Source organism: Cryptomeria japonica, chromosome 1 (assembly GCF_030272615.1).
Source record: "Cryptomeria japonica chromosome 1, Sugi_1.0, whole genome shotgun sequence".
Lineage (NCBI taxonomy): Eukaryota > Viridiplantae > Streptophyta > Pinopsida > Cupressales > Cupressaceae > Cryptomeria > Cryptomeria japonica.
Window position 1 is genome coordinate 263,742,924 of NC_081405.1, and position 18,060 is coordinate 263,760,983.

The following is an 18,060-nucleotide window of genomic DNA, read 5'->3' on the forward strand; positions in this document are numbered from 1 at the left end:
ATCAGATAATTGGAAACAAATTTCAAGGAGTTATGACTAGAGGAAGATTGACAAATGAAGAGGTATGTCTTATTTCTCAAATTGAACCTACATCAATAAATGAGGCATGTGAAGATAAATATTGGATTAAAGCTATGGAAGATGAATTGGAACAAACTGAAAGGAATAACACTTGGTCATTAGTTCCCTGACCTAAAGACAAAAATGTGATTGGAACTAAATGGGTTTTCAGAAATAAACTTAATGAAGATGGTAAGGTAATCAGAAACAAAGAAAGATTAGTGTGTAATGGATATTCATAGAAAGAAGGAATTGATTACAATGAAACCTTTGCACCGGTAGCTAGAATTGAGGCAGTCAGACTTTTATTGGCTTTTGCAGCGCACGAGAACTATAAAGTATATCAAATGGATGTTAAATGTGCATTTCTGAATGGAGATCTTGAAGAAGAAGTTTATATTGAACAACTTGATGGATTTTCTTTGACAGATAACAAAGACATGGTTTGCAGGTTAAGGAAATCTTTATATGGTCTAAAACAAGCTCCTAGAGCTTGGTATGCTAGATTGGACAAATATCTTTTAAAGCTCTGATACACTAAAGGTAATGCTAACAACAATCTATACTATAAATTGACTAATAATGACATCTTGGTTATTGAAGTTTTTGTTGATGGTATAATCTTTGGAGGAGAAGATGGATTGTGTAAAGACTTTTCTAACAAAATGCAACAGGAATTTGAAATGTATATGATTGGAGAAATAAAATTCTTTTTAGGATTGCAGATTTCATAGACCGATAAAGGTATATTCCTATGTCAATCTAAGTACTTGAAGGAATTATTAAAGAAATTTGGCATGGAAAACTCTAAACCGGTAAGCACACCTATGACTACAATTGATAAATTATCTTTGAAGGATGAATCAACACCCGTTAATCTAACTAGATACAAGTCTATGATAGGAGGTTTACTATATTTGACACAAACAAGACCTGATATTATGAATGCAGTATGTATTGTTTCAAGATTTCAAAGTAATCCTAAAGAAAATCATGAATCAACAGTGAAAAGGATTTTCCGATACCTACAAGGCACTACAAATCTTGGTTTATGGTATCCTAGAGATGAAAATTTTGACTTATGTGCATACACAAATGCTAATTGGGCAGGAGATGTAGATGATAGAAAAAGAACCACCGGTGGAGCATTTTTTCTTGGTAACAAACTAATTTTATGGTTGAGCAAGAAACAGAGTTGTACAAGTCTATCAACAATAGAATCAAAATATGTTGCAGCAGCAACAAACTGTACATAGGTATTATGGATCAAACAAATGTTGAAGGATATAAAGGTAAAATGAAAGGAACTTATAACTATTTACTATGATAATATGGCAGCAATTGATATATCAAATAACCTGGTATTTCACTCTAAGACTAAACATGTTTCTATCAAATTCAATTTTCTAAAAGAGAATGTTGAAGAAAAAGAAGTGAAATTGGTTTATGTCAATACTAAAGAGCAGATTGCAGATATTTTTACAAAGCCTTTGCCTAAGGAAACTTTTGAATATCTCAGAGATCAACTTGGAGTCCTACCCCCACCGGTAGAGACTTAGACAGTTGATGTTTGTCATCAACCGACAAAATTAACAAAGAAATCTTTTATTTCAGCTTTGATGAGGAGAGATACTTCTCAGGGGGTGTAGTTGGTATAATAAGTTGGTATTTTGTATTTGAAACTGGTTTTAATTGTAATTCTTTGGCATTTGATGTCAAAGGGGGAGAGATATTATGGAAAAACATTTGAAAAACACTTTGGGGAGAGATATCTTTTGAGAAATTATTCCTAGGGGAGAGAAATTATGTATTTTGATTTCTGGTTAATGATCTCTTTGGGAGATTGTTGGTTTTCTTATTTTTGGCATTTTTGTTTTGACACTTTGATGGTTTTCCATCTTGTGTTGCCATCAATGCCAAAGGGGGAGATTGTTGGTATTTTGGATATGTTGATATGGTTTTGTCATTGACATCAACACCTGTCATCACTTGTCAACACTTATCAGCACTTGGAGATCTTTGGTTATGTTCACCGGCAAGTCAAAGACTTATGCATAGTCACTAGTATTTGGTTCACCAGCAGATTGTATTGTTCACCGACACTTGGAATGACTTGGAGACTACTTGGTTATATCAAAGACATTATTTGATCACTTGCTTTTGGCGATCTGGTTATTGGTTTATTCGGGATAATAGGTCCATGTTATGCACCGACAAGCATATCTATTCCAGATCAGCACGACACATTATGGAGATAATTTATTATTATTGTAAATACATTGAGCCGACATGATGCATCGGATATCGATTTATTTGTAATTGATTTTATTGTAATATTCTTTGTAAGTTGACATATTCAATTAGTCTTAGGTTATGGTATAAATGTAAGATCTCATTTGTGAAATTGATATGCGATTGGAAAAAGGAATTGTAATAAGGTATATGCGAAAATAAGTAGAGCTATACACGCAGACATCATTTGAAGGTTGAAGGAAGGTTTTTGTGAAGGCAATGAGATCTAAACTGGTACATAATCCAGCATATGAAGATGCTATTTTATGCAGTACATTATCATTGGATTTAACCATCCAATTGTAGTGAGTGTGACTCTCATTTTGTGATTGAGCAATGAGCTCTAGGGCCTTTCTGCATGTGCAGACTCCATATTGTATACACATACTATCTGCAGTAGTATCATTTGATTGTGGGTAAGGCTTCCCACCGTGGTTTTTCCCCTTATAGGGTTTCCACGTACAAATATTTGTGTTATGTGTTGTGGATGTCATTTGTCTTTCTATTTCATACATTAATCTTTACCAATACTACAATCAACTGATAAAACTGTTTACTGGCATAAAGTTTGGTCTACCGACATTAAGCATTAAGTTTTGGTTAAGTTAATTATGGTTGAATTTATTGGACAACTGATTACCCCCCCCCCCCTCTCAGTTGTCTCCAGGACCTAACACTCATAAGGGGTCGTATGTTGTCCTTAGGGGTCATATTGTGTCCTACAACCCCTTAGGACACCATATGACCCCTAACAACACACTTTGGTGTCTTAAGGGATCATATGGTGTCCTAAGGGGCTGTAGGACACAATATGACCCCTATGGACACCATAGGACCCATAACGACCCAATATGGTGTCATAAGAGGTTGTATGTTGTCCTTAGGGGTCCTATGGTGTCCTGCGACCCCTTAGGACACAATATGACCCATAACGACACAATTTGGTGTCTTAAGTGGTCATATGGTGTCTTAAGGGGTTGTAGGACACAATATGACCCCTATGGACACCATAGGACCCATAACGACCCAATATGGTGTCATAAGAGGTCGTATGTTGTCTTTAGGGGTCATATGGTGTCCCATGACCCCTTAGGACACAATATGACCCATAACGACACAATTTAGTGTCTTAAGGGCTTATATGGTGTCCTAAGGGGTCATGGGACACTATATGACCCCTAAGGACAACATATGACCCCTTATGACACCATATGGTGTCGTTAGGAGTCATATGGTGTCCTAAGGGGTCATAGGACACAATATGACCCCTTAGGACACCGTATGACCCCTTAAGACACCAAATAATGTTATTAGGGGTCATATGGTGTCCTAAGGGGTTGTAGGACATAATATGACCCCTTAGGACACCATAGGACCCATAACAACCCAATATGGTGTCATAAGGGGTTGTATGTTGTCCTTAGGGGTAATATTGTGTCCTACGACCCCTTAGGACACCATATGACCTCTAACAACACAATTTTGTGTCTTAAGGGGTCATATGGTGTCCTAAGGGGTCATAGGACACCATATCACGCCTATGGACACCACAAGACCCCTTATGACACCATATGGTGTTGTTAGGGGTCATATGGTATCCTTAGGGGTCATAAGGGGTCATGGGACACCATATGACCCCTAAGGACAACATATTCTCTCTCTCTCTCTCTCTCTCTCTCTCTCTAAAATATGAGTAATAAAATTGGATATCGGATTTTATCAGATATTTGATTTTTGTCATTGCCATTAATGTGGCAACAGTAAAAAAAAAAGTTGCCAACGACAAAAAAAATTGGGACCACAAATTTATACATTAAAATTGGATATCCGATTTTTGTAAACAAAAAAGAGCCTTGTGGGCCATTTTGTGGATTCCAACAACCCACAGTCTGCATATTTTGTTTTTTGTCGATGATCATGGGTTTTTAGATAGGTTGAGACAAATTTGTGCTTTTGAGAGATTCTTAAAATCAAATCTTACATTGTCAATTATTTAGGAGCATCTTTGTTGAGGTAAATGGGTAGTAGTAGTCGTCGAAAGTCTAAATGCAAAAGAAAACTTTCAAATGACCAAATTGAAGTGTATAGAAAAAGAGATAGAGAAGGTCATAGGAGGAGAAGACAAGGTATGTTAAATATTCCTAATGTTACTTCAAGTGAAGAGGAAATTGAATTTGAAAATGTGTCACAAGTTATTGAAAGTGAAAATTTTGAAAATGTTGAAAATGAGCAAGGTTTGACATAGGAGGTGAACATGTGGAAAATTTTGACATTGGAGGTGAACATATGGAAAATTTTGACATTGGAGGTGAAAATGTGGAAAAATTTGACATTGAAGGTGGAATTGCTCAACCAAGTGAACCATATGTAACACCTAATTATTTAGAAATGAAGACCCTCTCATGGATGAAAGAAAAATTCCAAATCCAAGACCTTCAAGAACCCCAAAATGGTTACTTGAAATTGATGAGAACATTATTGTGAATCTTGAAGGCAAGAGGTCAACAAGAACCGTTCGGTTGTGGGTTACACAACTTTTCGATCAAAATTTTAGCACTAAGACATATACTGAGCAATGCCAACTCTTGTTCAATTGATAAAGATGACAAAGATGAGACTATTGCTAAACAAATTGAAGATTCGTATGAAAAAGAAGATGGAGAGAAATTCTATTATTGCCAAAAATCTATTTCACGCTCTCAATTCTATTGGAAAGAATACCAAAGAAAGAGATAAGAGAGTCACTTGAAGAGTGATTACAACCTCCTTAGTAAGCCATAAATTGAGGAAGGCTCATCAAATGAGACAAACTTGTGTTGATTTTAACATAAACCATAAAACTTTGGATAGAGCACTTGCATGAAGACAAAGACTTGATGATCCACTTCAACAAGATACATGGGCTTTTGGTGGGAGGCTTCTACGTGTTGATAGAAAGTTGTCTGACAATGTGAAGGAGGAGACTCAACAATTTTGACACTCTAATTATAGAGTGTCACCCAATGTAAAGGACGTTTTGAAATTAAGAATAGGCAACCAAGACCGCACACCGCATCCCAAACATTTCTTGGAATCAAGCCAAACAATGTTGTAGAAATTTTTTTGTGAAGTACATCCAACTTTGCAAATATCACAAAGAGCCTTTGAATCTTTAAATCCATTTTATTGTGTTCCTCTTAAGATTTGTAATACTTGTTGTTGCAAGTACTATGTGGAGTTTTCAATGTACCATAAACTTTTGTGTCATATTCATTCTACGATGCATACTAATGAGATGTTGTAGGAGTGTGGTGCAATGTTATTTCTGAGATCATCAAGAGGCTTGCAAGATCTATTTTTATGCCATAGAGATGATGCCTGTTATTTCTATAGAAATGATTGTTTGAATGAGAAGTGCTTAGAATGTGGTAGGTTGTCAAAGTTTGTTTCATGTTTTTATGAGGGCAACAAACATGAGTTTGGAAAGAATTATGTTGAGAAAAAAAGATATGAGACAGTGAAATATACTTTGAAGAATGGACGTGAAGGTTCTAGATGTGAATTAGTCTCAAGAGAAGTGAGTATTGCTGATTTTATTTTTGATTTTAAGGAAAAAAAATTCTACAAGTATGCAAGGCACACCCATAGGTCTCAGTGGTTGGATCAACAGTTCAGGATGTGTAAGAACTCTTTCCCGATTGGCACTATTGTATTGGTGGTTGATTTTGCAGAGAACTATACATTGCAACCACAAAATGAGGTATAGTCTCATTACTACAATTCAATCTAGATTTCTATTTTTATTCACATTACATATAGACATGCTCCTGATAGTACAGAAGAGGACATGAAGATAATCAAGGAGTATCATTTTACATAAATGATGAGCATGTATGTACAATAAAATACAAATGATTAGGTGCAATAATATATGTACCTTCAAGCTATCAAGGCCAAATGAAATGGATGACAAGGTGCCCTCCTAAAGATGTGTCAACTCCTCAGTCATCAACTGTTAAATAGACCATGTGAATAAAAATTAGTACTTAATATTATCTAGATTATAAATATTCATTTAAAATATAGCATGAACTGTGAAAATACAAATCTTACCACTACATCATCAATGTATGATGATGGTGCCTCCTCGCCTCTAGCATGCAAGGACTCCCCAGGGTATCCTCCAGTCTGTGTCATAACATCTAGTGCATCATGCATCTCATGCATCTCATGCACCTCATAATTTGCACTGTCTGTAGGAGGATCAATAGGTTGTCCAACTAGACCCAAGCATATGTGCCCACACATAACACAACTATGGGGCATGCAAATGTGTGGAGCTAAGGATGACGTGTCAGCACCATCAGATGCACCGCTACCATCAAAAGTAGGCTGAGCTACTGACCCAACCTAAGAAACCAAAAGGCTACTCAAAGAGTGAATAGTTGATATGATCCGTGAAGCCGCCTCACAAATGATATCTGGATACTGTATTGGAGGTGGGCGATCAATAGGAGGAGGGGGGACATATGGGCCCTGGACTACTCTGACTGCCCTAGGTCTATTTTGGGGCATACCTAAACCCACATCTTGGAAAGGTTGGATGTCAAAGTAGTTCACATGTTTTCCTAAAACAAACTCAACATACAATTTTTTTATGAAGTAGAAGGGGACATCAAGATTGTTGTTGGGTGGTTTGTCGAAATCCATCCACCAACAATCCCAAAACTTTTTCACAATACCATCATTTGTGCACCATTTAATAGAAAGTTTTGTTTTTGGGGGGTCTACGGGTTGACCAGTGTGGGGATTCACAAAAAATGAGGCGATAGCGGCTTTGGATATCTTGAGATCCTTGATCTCCTTATATGACAAGCCATCCACATATTGTTCCCTCATAGAATCTTGCCACAAAAGGGCGACATTGTGCTCCTCAATCATGGTTTCCATACTCTTTATGATCAACATGAGAGGATCAAACATTGGGTTTAGATGAGGGATCCTACGATATACATCTGCAATCCCCCTCAATACATTCAAATTTTGTGCAAATAAATTCTAAGTTTAGGGGGGGTTTGGCAAAGGAGGGTTTGGTTGTTGCGGTTGTGGTTGATCAATGTTTTCACTATTATCCCCCATTTTTAACCTAATTGAATGTAAACAAATGAATTTAGTTAACAAATAAACATTGAAAAAATACAAAAATTGAATGAAAATCATTGAAAAAAATAAAAATCTTACCTTTCAATGTATTTTTTAGCAATTTTTGGGCCAAAAACTAGATATCAGATGCAATCAGATATCGGATTTCCAAAAATCACATAGCCCGTGGGTTAAAAATAACTCACGGGCTGTCATAGTCCAAATATATTGTCTCAGAAAATCGGATATCCAATTTTTATACTTAAATTATTTTAAAATAAAATTATATTATATAATATAATAATATATTCTATAATATATATATATATATATATATATATATATATTATCGATAAAGGCAGAAGCCAAAGAAAATTTATTAATTAAAAAAGTAATTACAAATCCATTCAGTGTGGGCACTGGTAGGAAAGAATGGAGGGAAGAAAACCTCCCATCTCGCCCAGATCCATTGGAGGATCAAAATCTAATGTTACAGTTAGCTAATAATTCAGTAGAAGATACACGAGTCCCTGGGTAGATTACATTTAGGCTAAAACTGCTTGAAAGAAAATTTCGACCAAGATTTTTGATGCACTAAAATTTGACCCTTTATTGAGACTGATATCTTCAAATATGATGCCCCAAAGACAGCTCTAACCTTTATTCCTTTGTTCTCATCTCGTGAAAAATAGGTACAAACTATTCCACTGATCTACAAAGGATCTTAACACACCTTACAACTAAGATCGATGTTAGGAGAAACAATACGAAGCATGAATGAAATAAACATCATCAAGAAACTCCCTGTTTGATTAATAATGCCCCACTTCCCTCAAAGGGTTAAGCCCCTTTAAGCTAACCATGACCATACCCGCAAAAACCTTCAGACCTATTCTACATTAAATCACTTCAAGAGATGTTAGCTCGCAAATATACTCTATCTATGGTGCCAAGCCTTTACTAGTAAAGAAGCAACAACCACAGAGCTATCAGAAATGAAAATAACTTTAAATCCAAAACCCTGCCTATATCAAAGTATAGAGATATCATAGCACTATACTGGGATATGGGGAGCCATTCGGAAAAAGGATCAATAAGACACCACAACTCCTTACAGAGAAACCAAAGATAAAACATAGACCAAAACCTCTCCAGAGACATAATAAGGCCAATTATTCCCAACATTCCACTAGTTAAAACACCAAAGGGAGAATTCCCAGAATAAGGTTGTCCTGTAGAATTGCATTCTAAAATATATATATATATATATAATGAACCAGGGCCATTACAATCATGGTCAAACCATCGGAGGAGTTGAAGGTACCCAATGTACCCCATCCACATGATCATAGATGCATGAAGGTGAAATATTAATAGAAGTATCTACAACATCACACCTATAGCCACATGAAATAAAAATGTGTTAATATGTCTATCTTGCATTATATGAGCACACCTACATCTATGTGTGTATACTTATGTTGAGATAGATACTTCATTAATAAAACCTATAGCATAAAAATGCATCCTTTCTACATCCTAAGATTGTTGACATAAATATGTGAAAGCCACTAAAAAAGGTATTGCATATCATAGGAGTTATCTTAAGCGTTTGTTTATGGTAGTAGTTATCTTGAGTGTTTGATTAATATATACATATAACTTCAAAAATCAAGTAAGCTACTATCTAAAAATAGTAAAGTATAAAAGTCTTTCATACAGATTAGCTTAGCTTAGATTAAATAGATCGTCGCAACAAAATCTTCCTCAAAAGGTAGGCCCTTTCCCTCGAGCCCCTGCCTAGTCTGATGGAGAGCCCTTTGGTGAATCAGAGGATTTCAAATTCTCCATCTTGCCTATCATGTCCATGTTGAGACCTTCATCCTGAAGGTATATTGCCAACCAGTAGCTAAAGGGAGAAATTTTCACATTGAACCACCACATGATGAATTTGACATTCCTCTAGATGATGGGTCTTCTATTGACAAACTTCGTAGGATTATCATCAATCAAAATTGGGAACCGAGGAACCTGGCAGTTGTTTCGCATGAAGATATCATAATGCCTTGGCTTGGGGGCCAAGAGATCAAAAGTAACATTCAGCATTACTTAGTCAAGCTCTATGAGAATGCTTTTCTTAAAAACCTTTAAACATAATTCCCTGATGAAATCCCTATTAGGCTCGAAATGGAGTACTATGGCTAGGAACACAGAGGAAATATCAGAATTTGCTCTAGTCCTATCCTCATTGGTGATGAAATCTTCCCCTAAAATTTGAGTGACCCCATTGACAACCAAAACGTGAGGATATTTCAAGAGGCCTATCAGTCGGGCTACCTTTATTTCCCCAGTAATGGTCATTTGTCTTTTAGAGTGCAAGATCTTGAGTATAGTATCCATGATATTTTGAATTTTGCTTAGCAAAGAATGAAGAGATAGAGAAAAATTGGTCATTATAAAGCTAGAAGTTTGTCTCGAAAGTTGGGTGTGAGAATGAAATGAATTCAATTGAGAATGAGTCGGAATGATTAAAACATTGGACATAGTACTTGGTTGAGAGGCATATCTCTTAGAAATTAATGCAAGACCGTCCCAGAGATTCCCTCATTCAATATCGCACATGCTTAGTGTTTGGTTAATCTATGCATGATCAACATGTGCGGAGATGATTGATACAACTCAGCTTGCAAGGCAAATTTCTCAAAAGAGGGTACGACCAGGTTTCACAATTCAAAGTGGGTTAATGAGGTGGATTAAAGAGTGTCGGCAGATGTCATGTCCGAGATAATTACGGGGGAGGGAGATCTAACAATTATAATAGTTAGGATCATCAAGACAATGATTTCTTGGCAATCTCCATTGAAATAGCCTAAGCCTCGAGGGTGGGAAGGTTGGAGGATTTAAGTATATATATATATATAGGTGTGTGTGTGTGTGTGTGTGTGTGTGTGTATACCTATATATATGTATGAATGGATATGCATATATATATACATATACCTATATATGTATTTATATACATATTGTGTGCGGAAAAAGTGGTTCAATGAAATTGAAAGTGTGAAAATATTCAACGACTTGCCCACACACCCATGGGACTCTTGATGCAAGTTATAGAGCCATCAGAAATAGCTCAACTTCCCAAGGACTGTTCCATGGTTCTCTATCTCACAAGGTCCCTCAAGCCAATGCCTTTTCTCTCAGATCACTGACCAAAGTGACTTAGGGATGACAAATGCAAGAATGAGGGATGTTTTTGATTGAATTTAGTATGAATACATCCTATTTATGCATGATTCTAGTAAATGAACTAAACTAGATGATAAGATGACAAGGTTAGTAAAAATACTATCCTAACATGATATACTAGCTATATGATTTAATCTAAGATGATAGAAATACTCTAAAATGATTATTAGATTTATTTCTATTACAAAAAGAGGCTAAATGCTTGTTAAACTTAAGTATAAGTATGATGCTAAAGACTTGGATGATAAAATGAGGGGATGAGGGCTCTATTTATAGAAGAAACAAGGCAATGGATGGTCAGGATCGAAGGATTTTATCAAGGGTTAGGATAGAAAGTTATCAATCCATGTTTGCAATTCTCACCAATGAAATGGTGACAATTGTCAACATAAGATTTCTTTAGAGGAGAGGTAAGAAGCATTAAATGCTTGAGAAGACCTCATGGTTACCTTAGAAGGTAAAGGTTAAGGTTAGGTTAGGGTTATCCATTGGATAAAGCTTTTGCCCAAAGGGTAAACTCTTGTGCAAGGGTTAAAGGGATAACCATGGTCAAAGAAATGAATGCTTGATGAGACCCCTGGGTTAGATGAGGGTTGAGTTAGGCAAAAAGTCTCTAACCATGCCACTAAGGGTTAGTTAACCATTAATGGTTTGGAAGACTTTGGGGATAAATTTGTAAGAGTCCTTCCAAATTTGGGGGTATTCAACAAGTTAGCTTGTTGAAGGCATAAAGGCTTTAATGCCTTTGGAGGACTTCACTCCAAATTTGAGAAGTGACATCCTCAAATTTAGGGAAAGGGGATAATTGAAGGGTTTAGGCTAATTGATTAGGATTAGATGGGTTCTAGAAGAATTTAGGAAGAGGGTTAGGAGGAAAGTGGGAGATGTAGGAAAATGCAAGTGGGTGAGGGATAATAGGATTCAATTAAAATAAATTGCTTTGTTTCATTTTGGTTGCAAGTTGGGGATTTTAAATAAATTAGATTTATTTAATTGGGGTGAACTATTTAATTAAATGTAAATTTAATTAAAAAGTAGAGAGGAGGGATTTAATTAAATAAAATGATTTATTCAATTAAACGATATAAAAGGCTTAAGTGAATTTAAATGAATAAATTGAATAATTTATTTAATTAAATAGAGGAATGTGGGTGATAGAGGAATGAGAATAAAATGAACATTAAATATTCATTTAGGAATATGGTAATTTTTATTCATCTACATTTTGGCCCTCTTTGAAGTGACGTGTGTGCACATGTTGATTCAAAGAAAAAATGATGTGTCACCAAAATTTGATTATGATCAGTGTGATATCGTATCAAGATGTTCATGTCATGCCCCAGATTTGATAAATGATGTTGATAATGCCCCCTAGGGAGATGAATCAAAAATTTGAAAATTTGATTTGAGCTAATAAATTTGATTGCATTTTAAAATTTTCTCTATGTTGAATGCGGTAATTGATTAATCTCCTGATAATGATGTTTGTTAGGGTTAGAAGTGAGACCATGAGCAATTTACATGTTCCACCATGTAACCCTAATTTCTGTTTACCCCATAAAAAGGTAAAAAGTGATTTATTTTGTATCATTTGTGCTTGTTGACTTTGGAGAAAGTGACATTTGGAGATAAGACAAAATGTCGATTCCCCATGCTTCTCATCATTTCGAGCACATTCGAAGGTATCGAAGGCCTGCCACGTAAAGACCACCAGTAAGTCATCAATTTTGACCCCTTTTTGCTTTTCGTTTTGTCATTTTTAGTCATGTTTTCCAATGTTTCACGTGGATTTTCATGGTTTAGCGTGTAGGGTCTACACCCTAGCGCATATGAAACAAAGGGTAGTGCACTGAGTTTTAGGAACTAGGGTAGCATCTGAGTAGGGTTGAGTAGCACACCGAGGGGTTGGGGTAGCGCATAGATGTCTTTTAGCACAATGAGTTCACAGGCTAGCGTGTAGGGGGGAAAGGGTAGCTCATCCTAAAGACCTAGCACATAGGGTGATCAGGGGGTCGCATGGGTAGGTTAGGCTAGCGTGTAGGTGTGACCTAGCGTATCAGGGTAGTTTTGTAGCATAGGGCCAGAGTAGGATAGCGCATAGCCAATTTTTAGTGCGTAGGGTGTTTTGGGTGGTGCATTGATAGATCAGGGTAGCGCAAAGGTGTAGGTTGTCGCTTAGGGTTAATTTGGTAGCACATGGAGATTTTTGGATAGCACATGTCGAGTAATGTAGCTCACGGATAAAAAATTTTAGCGCATGGGCAGAAAAAATTAGGGAAAAATAGGATTTGGTGAGGATTTATGAGATGAACAAAGATGGGTAGGTGTTTGTCAGTTTTTTCATAATGGTTGTGATAGTCAGTCTACATGTCTGCTATCATTGTTTTGATAAATTCTCTGATATGAGTTGCGATGTGGTGTTTTTGATATAGATTTTGGAGATAACTTAATTTGATTTACAATGTTTTAAGTTGATGTTGATCTGATGTTTATATGGATTTGATATGATGTGGATTTTGATATGGATGTTTGATATGAACTTGATTTGATATTCATTGTTTCAAGTTGATATGAATGTGGAACTTGAGTTTTTTTACAAGTTGATATGAATGTGGAACTTGAGTTGTTTTTCAAGTTGATATGAATGTGGAACTTGAGTTGTTTTTCAAGTTGATATGGATGTTTGATAGATAACTTGAGTTGATTTGCATTGTTTCAAGTTGTTATGATCTGATGTTGATATGGATTTGATATGATGTGAAACTTGATGTGTTTTACAAGCTAATATGAATTTGATGCTTTTGATATGGATTTTGGATATGATGGTGGAACTGATATTGGACATGTTTTGTTTGCGACAGGAGTGGCTTGGGGTTGTGCAGTCACGAGAGTGATTTCTGAGACCATGGTCATTGATACCATGACTGACACAAGCAAACAGGGAAATTATTGAGAGATGTGGACTATCCTCTTTGTTAGAGATGTCCTGGTATATCATTAACCGGGGTTTATTGACAGCTTTGGCCGAGAGGTGGCATAGTGACACCAACACCTTTCATTTGGCAACAGGTGAGATTACAGTGACACCTGAGGATTGCTACCAGATTCTGTGGATTCTCGTGGTAGGTGCACTTTTACCATATGAGTAGACTGAGGAGGGCGAGATAGAGGCTCTTCGGCGGATTTTGTATGATGAGCATATTTACAAGCATGAGATCCCATGCCAGGAGTTTATTGATTTGGATTATGCTCCTCTACCATTAGTGCTGGTAGTATTCATAGGTGGCTTCTTATGTCCCAACCGTAGGTCAAAGGGACTGGCAGTAGGATGGGGGTTGGTCTTGGAGGACATGGTGACACAAGGTCACCGATTTGCATGGGGGTCTGCTATGTTGGCCCACTTATATAGGGACCTGCATCAGTTGGTTTACTTGGGATATAGCAGTCTATCAGCTAGGGTTATGCTACTACAGGTATGGGCATGGGAGCATATTCCCACAGCTAGGCCACTTGCTAACAAAGATAGGCCAGTTGGTCATGCTTATGCATATGGATATAGAGGGATAGTTGTCCAGTGTAAGTTGGGCAAACTAGAGCATTGGAGGAAAGTGCTTGATGATATTGACACGGTCATCTGGAGACCGTATATGGATTGCAAGGTGTGGGTAGAGGATGGGATGGAGATTCCTTATGTCTACATGTCCCAATTTTTGATAGGGCCGACGCCCTTTGTTATTGAGAGATTTCTGCACAACTGAGTTTTGTGGCAGTATGGATGACAGTAGGGGATACCACAGGGAGCATGCTTGTATGCTCGACAAAGGCAGGACGTACCAGAGTGGGGAACCACTATTGATAGCACGACAGTGGTTGAGCAGTTCTTTCACCTAGCTGGCCACATATGGGACTATGCCTACAGGATAGTGGATGTGGGGATGACTGCTGAGTTTGCAGCACTCTTTGCAGCTCATGTTGTGGCCAGGATATCGGATCCAGTGGAGATGATTCCCGCTTTTGATGAGGATGAGGATGAGTAGCCCGAGAGGCTAGGGAGGCAAGGAGAGGAGGGAGAGGAGCTAGATGAGGGAGGTGAGGATGGTGGAGGTGATGATGGTGGAGATGGCGGAGGAGGTTGCCAAGGTCGGCATGGGGATAGGGGGAGAGTTGATCATTTCAGGAGAGGGGATAGAGGTGGAGCTAGTGGTGACAAAGGGATACAAGTTCGAGAGAGTTGTGCAGCGGGATGTGGAGGATAGAGGGAGGTGAGGTTTGGCTATCAGAGCTGGCAGTGAGGGGAGGGTAGGAGAGGTGATAGCAGTTGTGGGAGGGACAGATGGATTTAGACAGCTGACCCAGAGGAGGAGGTCATATTTTTTACCCCCACCAGTGCTGAGGACAAGGAGAGGGGCAGGGGGTACCACTACAAAGGTACCCCTCCAAATTCAAATTCCTACACACTGGGAGGATGCTCAGATTAGGTCTTTACAGTTGTCAGTGTAGCATCTACAGACACAGTTATTAGCACATCAGTGTCAGATTATGTAGCAGAATACTGAGCGAGATACAATTTTGGAGTGGTTGGGTCAAGCCGAGACTCAAGTAGATATCTTGGAGAGAGCGGCGATGGGTGGCTTGACAAGAGACACCCTAAGGGAGTTGATGTATACAGCCAATGAGGATGAGTATTACCGACGACACTATGAGGATGCGATGCCCAGGGAGCATAGAGTTCCTAGTTTCACAGCGACAAGATCCAGTCGATCTTGGCAGATGGGGTTGAGGACAGAGAGTAGAGGCATGACTAGGCCTACTTGTCAGGATTCACTTGGGGATCCCAGTGCTGGGACATCTGTTGCGAGACTGTCACCCTCAAGAGATAGTCATACCTGAGAGACCGTGTCTCTATTGTATTTTGATCATTTTGTTGTATTTTCAGACAAACATGACATATTTTTTACTTGATCATTTTTGAGATATATATACAACACCATTTTCTTTGATCCTCATGTGATGTATTTCATGGATGATGCTTTCTATATGATTTTGATGTTTTCATGATGGTGATGCAATGCTTAGATAGATGTTTGTGATTTGATATTTGATGGATGGTGGATGATGTATGAGATGTATCTTGAAAATGAGATGTATGATAAGGATAATGATGTGAGATGTATCTTGAAAATGAGATGTATGATATTGATAATGATGTTAATTGGTGAAATGATATGCAACTAATTGATCATCCTCGTTCTGCGTTTTGTCAATCCTATATAGTCACATGTGTTTTCTTTCTTTGTGTTGATCATCATTGAGCATTGATTTGTTGGGATATGTTGAAAATTTATACAAGCATAATGGTATATTTGAACCATAATGACCTGAGAAAAAAATTACATGTTTTTTGATTTTGCAAGATGGCACAAGCGTCGAGGTATAATTGAACCAAGATGACCTAAGTGCAGGTTGCATATAAACAAACAAGATTAAACCATTTGTATGCACAAAGTGGAATCATGTCTTCAGTGATATGCTTTGAATCACATCTCGAGACAAGTATTTGCATAGTACAAGTGATCACCTCACAGTTAGAAAACTAAAAAATATTGGAGTCCCCATGACTTTCTCTAGCTTGATGCATCGTTGAGAAAATGTAGAGGATCCAATAGCTCAAAAAAAGTTCAAGTGCAAAAATAGTCAAAACTTCATGCCAGATGCAAACATTTGATACTTCAGAAAATCAGCCATCATGTGGTGTGAATCATTTTAAGTGATCAATGTTTGTTCTCGTGATTGTTGATTTGTTGTTGGATAGGATGCTATGAGTTTGCTACAAGGTTTGACTTAGGATGAAATGTTGATCAATGTTGCCCCTAGCTAAATTTTCCTCCTGATGTGGATATGTATAGTGATTTACCAAGCCATGGTGGGATATGATGAAATGATATTTGGATAAACCAGGATAGTGACTACGCTAAGTATGTCCTGCATAATGCAATAAAATGTTGGACGATGGCCGACATTGTGTGACTATGGATATTAAATTTTGAGAGTATAGATAGATAGAGGAGTTGTCCTCTCACAATAGCGCCTATTGCCAAGTTTTCACCAGTCATTTTTATTGTACCTTTTTATTTGCTTTTTCTGATTTTCTGATTTTTTTGCATTTTTTGATTTTTTGACTTTTCCATGCATTAGACTGCTCAAGTGTAGTATTTATTCAAATGGATGTTGTTATTTGGTTCATCGAGCACATCTCCTTCTGAAGTTGTTAGCTGATAGGTGCCTAATCCATAGGCTGATATGATGACATAGGGACCTAACCAGTTAAGTTCAAACTTCCCTTTCTTTTCCTGATCCTATTGATTTCTAGGATTTTCTTTGAGTACTAGATCACCAATTTTAAAAATCCTAGGGATGACTTTGTGATTGTAGCTTCAGCACATCATTGTTGATATGCTTTGAGGTGAATGTAGGCATGTTGTCGCTTTTCATCTAGAAGTTCTAGCTCTTGCAATCGGTTGACTCGATACTCTTCATCTGGAATGAGGCCTTTCAAAGATACTCTAAGAGATGGGATTTCTACCTCTAGGGGTAAAATTGCTTCTGATCCATACACCAATGATTATGGCGTAGCTCCTATAGGTGTGCGAATGCTAGTTCTATATGCCCAAAGTGTTGGATTGAGTTGTACGTGCCAATCTTTGCCTGCATAATTTACTATTTTCTTGAGGATTTTCAATATGGTTTTGTTGGATGCCTCAGCTTGATCATTGCCCTGTGGGTAGTAAGGTGTAGAGAAATGATGTTGGATCTTGAATCGTTCACATAGTTCTCGCACATCCTAGTTTTTGAAAGGTCATCCATTATCTGTGATGATGGAACTTGGAATGCCATATCTACAGATCATATAATTAAGAATGAAAGAGGCGATTTGTTTTCTAGTTACTATGGTCATGGGGACAACCTCAATCCATTTGGTAAAATATTTTATTGCAGTGATAATGAACTTGTGTCCATTTGAAGATGAAGGGTGTATTTTACCCACTAAGTCTAGTCCCCACTGGCAAAAAGGCCAAGATGTTGTGAATGGATGCAGTTCTTGTGTTGGTGCATGTATAAGATTGCCATGGATTTGGCATTGAGGACATTTCTTTGCAAAATGATAAGAATCCTTTTCCATTGTGGGCCAGTAATATCCCATTCATAGAAGTTTTTTAGCAAGAGTAGGACCACTTGAATGTGTGCCACAGATACCTTTGTGAAGCTCTTGTAAAGTAGAGTCAGATTCATTACGATCAAGGCAACGAAGAAGAGTACCATATAGACCTCGACGGTACA